The sequence below is a fragment of the Lissotriton helveticus genome, chromosome 9 (genome assembly GCF_964261635.1).
Source record: "Lissotriton helveticus chromosome 9, aLisHel1.1, whole genome shotgun sequence".
Lineage (NCBI taxonomy): Eukaryota > Metazoa > Chordata > Amphibia > Caudata > Salamandridae > Lissotriton > Lissotriton helveticus.
Window position 1 is genome coordinate 663871259 of NC_136070.1, and position 11120 is coordinate 663882378.

At 53.6% G+C, this 11120-nt stretch overlaps 1 protein-coding gene across 1 annotated transcript in view; it reads right to left on the bottom strand.

Moving 5' to 3' along the window:
• The window catches only part of SF3B2 (splicing factor 3b subunit 2), a 374355-nt gene that overhangs the window by 115178 nt on the left and 248057 nt on the right, over window positions 1-11120 (bottom strand). The gene's annotated exons all lie outside the window — the stretch shown is intronic.

Below are 11120 nucleotides of genomic sequence, written 5' to 3' on the forward strand. Positions count from 1 at the left end.
TCCCCATGAAACGGTTAGCGAAGGACACAAAGAACTGCTTTGTTTTTCTGTGTTCCTTTGTTCTCTCAATGTAGTGCATGACTGCCCTTCTGGTGTCCAGAGTGTGCAGTATTCTTTCAGCTCTTGTTGCCGTTTTTTTGGAGAAACTCGGTACCTGTATAGTCTCGTTCATGTGGAACCTTGACACCACCTTTGGCATGAAGTGTGGGTCCGTTCTCATCACCACCCTATCGTTGTGTATCTGTATGAAGGGTTCTTGTAGCGTTAGTGCCTGCAGTTCCCTCACTCTGCGCAGTGAAGTGATTGCTACCAGGAAAGCTGTTTTCATGGTCAGCATTTCTAGGGAGGCCTTGTGAATTGGCTCGAAAGGTTCCTTCATGAGTTCCGTTAGGATTAGGTTAAGGTTCCATGCAGGTGGTGGCACCCTCTTTGGTGGTGCGATCCTCTTTGCTCCCTCCAGGAATCTCTTACCAACTTGTGATGTGAAGAAACTCTTGCACATTTCTCCTCTCGTGTAAGCGAATATCGCTGCCAAGTGAACCCTCAGTGAGGATGAGCTTCGATTTTTGTCGAGCAGGTGCGTGAGGTACTTTAGCACTGACGAGTCCTTCTGCATCTTATTGTGTAGCTTTTCCCTCCTGCACCACAGTGTAAATCTCTTCCATTTCGCTATGTAGCACTTCCGTTCCGTGTGCTGGGTCTTCGTGCCTCCCGAAGTACCCTTAGGGAGCTTTCTGGCAGTTTCAAATGCGCAAACTCTGTGTCCTCAGGAGGCTCAGGCTCTCTGGCTCCGGGTGCAGCACTTCTCCGTTTTGCATGGAGATTAGGTCTTTCCTTCTCCCGAATCTGTGGGGTGCACTGTCATCTCCATGATCTACGAGTACCATGTCTGCCTGGCCCACTGCGGTGCGACCAGTATCAGGGTCATGTTGCTCGCTCTGCACTTGCTGAGTACCTTGTGCATCAGCGGTATCGGGGGAAAAGCGTAAGCAAATGTCCTGGACCAGGGAGCCCTCCCCGGGTTGCCTGGATGCGAAGTTTCGGCATTTTGCATTCTGGCGTGTTGCAAATAGGTCTACCGACGGTGTCCCACACCTGTCGAAGAGCCTTCTCGTTTCTTGTGCATTGAGTTCCCACTCGTGGGATGCCGATGTCTGTCTGCTGAGCCAGCCTGCTTCTACATTGTCCTTTCCTGGTAGATGTATGGCTAGCAGGTCTATCTTGAGTGGGATGGCCCATCTCCATATCTCCTGGCACAGCTGCGTCTCCCTCTCGAGCGCTCTCGTTCTCTTCTCGCTGGGGAACACCTTGCTCTGTAAGGTGTCGATCTGTGCTCCCAGGAAGATTTTTATTTGTTCTGGTTCCAAGGAGGATTTTCCCCAGTGGATGGAGAATCCTAGGTTCATCAGTGTGCTGGTCACTCTGTGCGTGCTGCTCGCACGTTTTGTATGAGCTTGCTTTGATCAGCCAGTCATCCAGGTAAGGGTACACGTTTATCCCTTCCCTTTGTCGGTGTGCTGCGACTGTAGCGAGGCACTTTGTGAAAACCCTTGGTGCCGATTTGAGTCCGAATGCCAGGGTTGTGAACTGGTAGTAGTCTTCTCCGATGATGAATCTGAGGAGGTGCTTGTGGCCCCTGTTCATTGGGATGTGCAGGCAGGCATCCTTTAGGTCTATGGTGACCATGAAGTCCCCGTCTTGCAATTGAGGAAGTACCTCTTGTAGGGAGGTCATCTTGAACTTTTGCGTTCTTACGAACTTGTTTAAGAATCTTAGGTCCAGGATGGGTCTCATAGTTTCGTCCACCTTTGGTACCAGGAAGTATGTGGAGTATACGCCCTTGTTCCTTTCCCTGTAAGGTACTGGTTCTATGGCTTGTTTTTGCAGGAGCTCCTTTGCTTCCTCCCGAAGGAGCTCTAGGTCTTTCCTTGCTAGTGGCCTTCTTTTTGGCTTTCTGTCCGTTGACTTTCCTTCCAACTCTATGCAGTACCTGTACTGTATGATGTTGAGTACCCATTTGTCTGATGTTATACTCTTCCACTCCCTGAAGAAGTGTTTCAGTCTTCCTACCACTGGTCTTACATGTACGCAGGTGTTTAATTCGCGTAACTCCTGTCTGGTGTGTTTGTGCTCCACCCTGGGAGTTTTTGCTCGGGTGGGCACATGGAGCTTTATTGAGTCACTTAGAGGCTGGTTGCTGTCCCCCTCTCTTATTCTGTCCACGTCCATTCCCTCTCCCGCGAAAGGACTGGCCTCTTGGTTGGTACTGCCAGGACTGCTTTTGCTGCCCCTGCTGTGTCTGGGTGTCTGCTTGGTGGGCTTGTTGGAACGCCTGGAGTGATGTTCCTGGCTGGTTTCCTCCCCTCCCATTAGGTCTTCGTGACGGGGTGCCCTTTTAGTACCTCTGAACTGCAATGCCCCCATGGATCTTGCAGCCTCGTTATCCTTCTTCAGTTGGCTGAGTTTCTGGTCAACTGGGGCCCGAACAACGTTTCTCCATTGAACGGTGTGTTGAGGATGCTGTGCTGCACTTCTGGCTTGAAGCCCGAAATTCTGAGCCAGGCCTGCCTTCTTTCCGTGATGCCCATCATCATGAGCCTGCTGGAGGTGTCTGCTCCGTCCAGGGCAGTTTTGAGGCAAGAATTGGCTACATTCTTCCCTTCTTCGACAAGGTTTTCAGCTCTTTGCTTGAATTCCTTTGGCATGTTCTTTATTAACTGGCCCAGCTCTTCCAGGATCTGGTATTGGTGCCTGTTGAGCAGTGCATTGGAATTCGCCATGCGCCAGTGCATTGCGGCATTCCGTTCAATTGTTCTCCCCACCAGATCCATCCTCTTGCTTTCTTTGTCTGGAGGTGGCCCAGAAGTATTAGGCACATTAACCCTCTTTCTTGCCGTGGCTGCGATGATGGAGTCTGCTGAGACCGATCCCTGAATGTAGGGTGGGTCCTTGGAGAAATGTTTATACTTTTTCTCCGTCCTGGGAGTGACGGCTTTGTATTTAGCTGGTTCTTTGAAAGCCTCTTTCCTCTGTGCCATGACACTGTCGAGCATGGGTAGGAACTGGCTCCTTGTTTGTGTAGGGAGGAGTGTCTCGAGAAGGAAGTCTGCTTTCTGCTTCTCTTCATCGAGTTTTACTTTGAAAACTGCAGCTGCATTCCTGATGACTGTGTTGTAGACTCCGATGTCATCCGGTGGCAAGGGCCTCGAGGGATACGTGTCGACGGCTTCTTCTGGGCTCTCGGTGTCGACGTCTTGCCAATTTATTTCCCGAGCCTCCGAGGATGCAGACCCGAGGAGCGTCCTGCGGTCGTCGTCTCCTTCATCCTCATAGTAGGAGGCCTCCTATTCTTCTTGGTCGTCGAAGGTCTCGACGCCCACCGACTATCCTTCGACGTCGTAGTCTTCCTCCTCCGTTTCCTCGACCACCTGTAGCCTAGGTTTCGTCGGGATTGTGTATTCCTTCATCCTGGCGTCGAAATCTTTTTTCCGCTGCAGGATGTTTTCCAGCTCGGCCTTGAGCCGTCTTTTCTTTTTCTCCATTTCGGCCGCGTGGTCTGCGTCGAATGGATCGGCCGCTCTTTTCGGCGCCGAGCCGACTTTCGTCGTCGAAGGTTTGCGTGCCGAGCTGGCTCTCGGGTCCTTCATTGGTGCTGAAGCGCCCTTCGGGTCCTTTTCCCTCGGCGTCGAACGCTCCTTTTCGGGGGTGATTTTCGACGTCTTCTGCTGTTCTCCAGCTCTCGGCGTCTGGGAGTCCTTCTCAGAGGGTCCGCTGTGCCTTGGTGTAGCCGCGGACGCCAAAGTTTTCGGCTTCTGCGCTTTCGAGGTTTTGCCCTCAATTTTTCGAGACTCGGGGTCTCTCGGTGCCTTAGGGGCCGTAGAGTCTCCTACCTTCTTTGGAGTCTTCGTAATATCGGTCTCTACGACCGTGTAGCCGTCGTTTTCGGCAGCGGCGTTGTCCTCCTCGTCTGATGATAGCCCCAGGTCTCGAAGGGACAGTGGCTGTCCCTTGCCCTGCATGGTGGCGTTGGCTATCCTCTGTCTCTCTCTCACTCGAAGGGTCTTCGGCGTGAAGGCGGAGCAGGCGTTGCAGTCCTCGCTCTCGTGGTCGACCGGTAAGCAAAGGTTGCAGACCGGGTGCTGGTCCTTCTGCGCGTACTTGTGGTGGCAGTTACGGCAGAATTTGAAAGGCGTGTTGTCCATCTCATGCGTTCAGGGGGCCCCCTGAGCTTGCATTCTCCGATGGACGTCGAAGTTCTTGAAGATCTTGAAGTTCTTCTTCTCCTTTGTCGTCCTCTTCGATGATGTAGTCTCCTGTAGTCTTCTCAATCTCTTTTCTTGCAAAAGGTGCGTATTTTTATTCTTCTTTCTCCAAAAATGTCTGGAGCCCTTTCGGGAACGATCCAGACCCAACCGCGGAAAAAAGAATCTGAAGATGGCGCCCAAGAGTGGGAGCTTCCGCAGGAAGCGTGCCGACGTCACCGGAAATACACCAAAGGTGGGACGTCGACGCCCACCTGGGCTACGAAAAAAATAAAAATAAAAAAAGACTACGAATCCGGACCCAACCACAAGACCGCGGAATAATGTACAGCATAGTGAATCCAGAAAGATTCACGCTGCAAAACTAACCTACCACTAGTGTCCAGGCTGAGTGGCTGCTTTCAGCTGCCACCACCAGACATGTTTCTGAACCCCTGGTTTGCGAGCCTGCTGCTCCTGGGTGCCTGAAACAATGCACATCTTAGGACGAGGTGCCTAGCCTCCTCCCCCAGGATGGGCAGGGTTCACGAAGGGGAAGCTTTAAAGGCCTGCCGCTTTTGTGAGTGTGAAGGATCCACGTCTCCTACCTCGTCCGGACGACCTCGTCCCTCGAAGCCCCGGACCTCGCCATTCGACCCTGTGGCGTCCGTAGCAATCTGGACTCCACCCATCTCTCCTTCTTTTCAGGAGCCAATAGCAACAAGCGGAAAAACGGAAAGACTCGCCAGTAACCCCGGAAGTCCCTCCCCAACCCGAAGGCGGAGTGCGGAAAAGCCGGAACCGAAGACAGCAGTGTGTTCAAGCAGGAGGACTGGTGGCAGGAGACAGCGTGCGGAGAACCTACGGAGACGAGCGGTGAAGCGAAAGAAGAAGACGAAGTCTGGACCAAGGACTGGTGGAGTCCGGTGGAGGAGGCTGGAGAGCGGCCGCAACTCGTGGGAGAGTTGCGGCGGGGCAAGTGAGTACTGAATCCCCTTGTACAGAGAGTGTAAATATTAGCGTGTAAAATAGTCAAACCCACACTGTAGATCTCTGTATATTACCCATTTGAAGTCACAGGCACAGTTGTATATAAAATCCCTGCACTTCCCTGGCACTCAGTCACCGTTCTACCTTCCCATTCTTCCTCTTTCCCCCTCTTGACCCGTCCCCTACCTTCCTCACATTCGCTCGAAGTCCCGCACCCCCTTGGTGAAGGTTACGGCATCAGCCTGTTATAGCTAGTCGGATTAACGGCCCTCTTTCTCTCTCTCCTTGCCAAACCTCCGAGCAGCCGCCATCCCGGTGACCAACCGTCTAATCCCTCGGGAAGAAGCCTTCAACACGACTTCCGGCCAAGCACCTTCCCTCCATGAAGAGCCATCGTCTCGACATCGGGCCAAGCATCGCTTCAGGACACTGTTCTCCCCCTCCCTCCCTTCAAACTGTGTATTGACAATAAAAAACTGCTAAGACATAGCCCACTACATACGGCCTCCCCGCCTGTTATTCCGGTCCACCTACACCCCACGATCACAGTTGGTGCCAGAAGTGGGATTATCCGAAAGCATGGAGGCCGCTGTTAAAAAACTGGCGGAGACCCAGGAGTAACTGGGGAAGATGATGGAGCAGTTCCTCAAGACGGCCGAGGACGACCGGGGACAGTTACACGATGTCCTGAAAGGCCAGGGCGCAGCCCAGGACCAAGCATTAGGCAAGCTCACCGACGTACTTGGCCAACAAAGACCAGCCACTTCTCTTCCCTCTGTGGTCCTCCAAAAGTATGTACCGGGAGAAGATCCGGACTTCTTCTTCACTAATTTTGAACGTCTGGCCCAAGCCGCTGCTTGGCCCCCTGACCGTTGGGGTCACTATCTGGGTCCTCTACTGACCGGCGAATTACAAGCAGCCTGCCAACAGGCCAATATCCAGGGACAGACCCCTTATGTTGACATCAAAACATGTATCCTAGAGCGCCTGGGTATAGACGACGAAACTTATAGGGTGAGGCTGCGCCAGGCCAGAGAAGGGCCCCAAGAAACCCCTCGGGCCCTGTCTTTTCGCATCAAAGATCTGGCCGATCGCTGGCTGCGACCCGCCACGGCCACAAAAGAAGAAATACTCTCTAAAATATATCTGGAGCAGTTTTTGGCGTCTCTACATCCTAGCACACAAAAATGGGTTCATCAACACGCCCGCCTCACACTGGAGAACGCGATAGAGATCGCCAGTGCATACAGCCGGGCACAAGACTTCCAGAAACCGAAAGAGGAACATACCCATCGACCCCAAACCCATAGCCACAACAGGGCCCCGAGACCTCTTATACCCAAGAAACCGGAACCCGCTCCTCTGTTTCCTTACCCTGTTATGCCTCGACCACCTCCACCCGGACCTCAATATTATCACTGCGGGGGATATGGACACATCGCCCGAGTATGCCCCCAGAAAGAAGAACCGATGGAGGTGGGTCTGGCCCGGAACTTTGTTTGTCGCACTACAGAAGCTACCCCTCCCAGATTTCATTGCCCAGTGAGAATTGATGGACACCCGGTTCTAGCCCTTGCTGATACGGGCTGTAGGCAGAGCGTGCTCCGGCCCCAAGAGCTGCCAACCCCGGTGGGACCAGTGACCGGTACAGTAGCCATCCAGTGCGTACACGGTGATACGAAACTGTACCCTTCCGCCCGAGTTCGGGTACAACACCCCATGGACCCCGGAAGCACGCTGACTGTTGGTCTAGTACCTACCCTCCCGGAACAGGTAATACTAGGCAGCGACTACGCCGGTCTTCCCCGTCTTCTCCATGATACGACAGACTCCTTGAAGAAGTGGTGGTCTGAAGCCCCGTTTCCCCAGGGTCATCCGTCCCCCGAAACGACAGCTAGACCCTACAAAACAAAAACTCAAAAGAAGAAAGAGAAGAGGAACTACGCTACAGCTTTCCCCGTTCGACTGGAAGAACACCCCTGGGAAACAGACAGGGAATTCCGCGCAGCACAACAGGAGGACCCCGTCCTACAAGAGGCGTGGGGGCGTGCCTTGGACAATGAAGACCCCTACAAGTAGGTCCCTACTTCTATAAAAAGAACAGACTTTTGTATAGAAAGGGAGTGGCCAACAAGCACCCCAATTGGATATCCCGGGGCCCTTTCGCGATAAGGTGTTGTTTCTCGCCCACAGTCACTTACTGGGGGGCCACTTTAGCGATGAGAAGACTGGTCAGGCGATCCTGGAAAAGTTATATTGGCCTGGCGTCTACCAGCAAGTGAAGCAGTACTGCCGTGCATGTCCGATATTTCAAAAGAACAGTAGATATCGACCCCCCCCCCCCCCCGAGTGCCTCTTCAACCCCTGCCCCTTATAGACATACCCTTCAGTAGGGTAGGGATGGATATTATAGGCCCCATGTTACCCTCCAGAAGCGGGTGTCGATATGCCTTAGTCCTGGTCGACTATGCCACCCGTTTCCCCGAAGCCATACCCCTACGACAACCCACCACCCAGAACATAGCTAAGGCATTGATCTCGAACTTCTCTAGGGTAGGCTTCCCTAGAGAAATCTTGCCAGACCAGGGGACCCCCCTTTGTATCCTCCCTCATGAGACAGGTGTGTTCCCAAATAGGTGTTAAGCAGATAAGAACCTCCGCGTGCCATCCCCAAACGGATGGGCTTGTTGAACGATACAACGCCACTCTAAAGACCACCTTGAAGAAATTATTGGCCCTTGAGAGCAAAAGGTGGGAGGAGATGTTGCCCCTAGCTCTATTTGCATTCCGCTGCAAGGTGCAGAGCAGCACGGGGTTTTCGCCTTATGAGCTTTTATATGGGCGTCCCCCGCGAACCTTGTTAGACATGGCCAGAGAAGCCTGGGAGGCCGAACCCGACCGAACCAGACCCCTCCCTGAGTATGTGGAGAACCTCAGAACCCATCTGGGACAAATAAGGGACATCGTGAGACAGAACATGGTGACTGCACAAGCAGCTCAGAAACAACAATATGATAAGGGCACAAAACCAAGGTCCTTTAACCCTGGAGACCTGGTGCTCCTCCTCATGCCTTCCTCAGACCACAAACTGCTGGGGCAATGGCAGAGCCCCTTTTCGGTCCTATGGCAGGTGACGCCGGTTACTTATGAGATAGAAACAGACCCTACCCGGCGGATCTCCAAGATATACCATGTGAATCATTTAAAGGAATGGGTAGGCCCTCGCCCCGTTCTGTCCGGTACGGAACCAGAAACCGTCCTATCCTATGAGGTCTGTATGGATCCGGAATTGACAGAGAAGCAGAAACAAGAACTCCGCTACTCTTTGAGGCCCCTACAACAGGTGTTCTCATCCTACCCTGGTCACACATCCGTTATTGAGCATGCCATCCAAACGGAACCCGGTAAAACGGTGCGTCAACGACCCATCCTCTTTTTGAGCAGAAAGTTGTTTCCCAGGGAGATGAACTACGCCGTTGTAGAAAAAGAGGCTCTGGCCATTAAATGGGCTGTAGAAAGCCTCCGCTACTACCTGGACGGACGGGATTTCGTCCTGTACACCGACCATGCCCCGTTGGAATGGATGGCCCGTAACAAAGGGCACAACAACTGCGTCCTTCGTTGGTTCTTATCCCTACAACCCTATTGGTTCAGGACTTTACACCGGAAAGGTGTTCATCAGGGTAATGCAGATTACCTCTCCCGTTACCCTCTCCCTCCAACCCGATCAAGAAGGACAGCTAGGGGAAGGGGATGTGAAGGATCCACGTCTCCTACCTCGTCCGGACGACCTCGTCCCTCGAAGCCCCGGACCTCGCCATTCGACCCTGTGGCGTCCGTAGCAACCCGGATTCCACCCATCTCTCCTTTTCAGGAGCCAATAGCAACAAGCGGAAAAACGGAAGTACTCGCCAGTAACCCTCCCCCAACCCAGAGGCGGAGTGCGGAAAAGCCGGAACCGAAGAGAGTAGTGTGTTCAAGCAGGAGGACTCGTGGCAGGAGACAGCGTGCGGAGAACCTACGGAGACGAGCGGTGAAGCGGAAGAAGAAGACCGAGGACTGGTGGAGTCCGGTGGAGGAGGCTGGAGAGCGGCCGCAACTCACGGGAGAGTTGCGGCGGGGCAAGTGAGTACCGAATCTCCTTGTACAGAGAGTGTAAATATTAGCGTGTAAAATAGTCAAACCCACACCTTGCACCCAGCACTGTAGAACTCTGTATATTACCCGTTTGAAGTCACAGGCACAGTTGTATATAAAATCCCCGCACTTCCCCGGCACTCAGTCACCGTTCTACCCTCCCATTCTTCCTCTTTCCCCCTCTTGACCCGTCCCCTACCTTCCTCACGTTCGTTCGAAGTCCCGCACCCCCTTGGTGAAGGTTACGGCATCAGCCTGTTATAGCTAGTCGATTAACGGCCCTCTTTCTCTCTCTCCTTCCCATACCTCCGAGGAGCCGCCATCCCGGTGACCAACCGTCTAATCCCTCGGGAAGAAGCCTTCAACATCACTTCCGGCCTAGCACCTTCCCTCCGTGAAGAGCCATCGTCTCGACATCGGGCCAAGCATCGCTTCAGGACACTGTTCTCCCCCCCCCCCCCTTCGAACTGTGTATTGACAATAAAAACCGGCTAAGACATAGCCCACTACATACTGCCTCCCCGCCTGTTATTCCGGTCCGCCTACACCCCACGATCACAGTGTCCCCCCGGGTCACTTGCTGCTTTCAGCAACTGGCCCCCACTGGTTCTGACCCCCACTTTGGGTGGGAGAACCAGCGGGAAAAACACGTGAGGAAGAGAGGGTTGCCCATCTCTACCAACTCCAGCCCTCATGTAGGGGAGGCAAGGTGAAGCACAACTCTCAGCACCCCCACCTTGCAGATGGGGGGGACTCAGCTAACCAGAGAAAAGCTTCTGCCCCCCTCCCACTAGAGGGTTGCATAATAGGGGGGTGTACTCACCCCAGGGAAGGGACCCATTGGTACCAACCTTTTTACCTACCTGTAACACCCCTAAATCTAATATTTAGGGGCAACGGTGAACCTTGGTTCCTCAGACAAGAACCAACTACAAGAAAAGAAGAAGAAGGACCGTACAGCTGTGCCGAAGCTAACAAGAGGAAGACGCCCACTGACTTGGCCCCAGCCCTACCGGCCTGTCTCCACCTCGAACCTGTTCCTGTGAAATCCTCGTTTGTCCGGCAACCAGCAACCGCGGAGGACCTGCCTGCCTTCAACCCAAACAACTGTCTCCAGTGAACACCGGATTTGTTCATCTGCAACCTCTGGCTCCGGACGGTCACCGGGAATCTGCACCACTCAGCACCCACCGTCCACGGCCTGAGCGAGTAAACACCACGAGGAGGCCCCCGACGATCCTAACCAGAGATCCGGTGACCCATGACCTGCCTAAAGCCTCCAGCTGACTCCTGCTGCCTAAATCTGGAAGGTCCCCCCAACCGTGACCAGGAGCTGGTAAGAAGATCGCACCCAGAAGACCTTTATCCCCAAGCTTGCAGTGCCTTTGCCAACCGGAGGCTCCCCATTGCAAAAACAGGTCGCCTGATATTGAAACCGCACCCTGCACCCGGCCGCCCTAGTGCCGCTGAGGGTGCACCTTTGGTACTACTTTGTTTCCCCATTTGCCCTGAGCTAAAGTCCAGGAACTTTGTGCCCACAACCAAGTGGCCTGCTCAAAAGCAGCCACCAACTGGAGGCCCCCTATCCCCCATTGGATAACATTGGGCCTCAGCACTCTGCTCCTGGCCACCCTAGTGCCGCTGAGGGTGTAACAAGAATTCATCCCTGACCCTGGGCGACCACAGAGTCTACCCTCAGAACCTCAACTCCCACTACCAAATGCTTACCTTAAAACAGATAAAACTATTTTC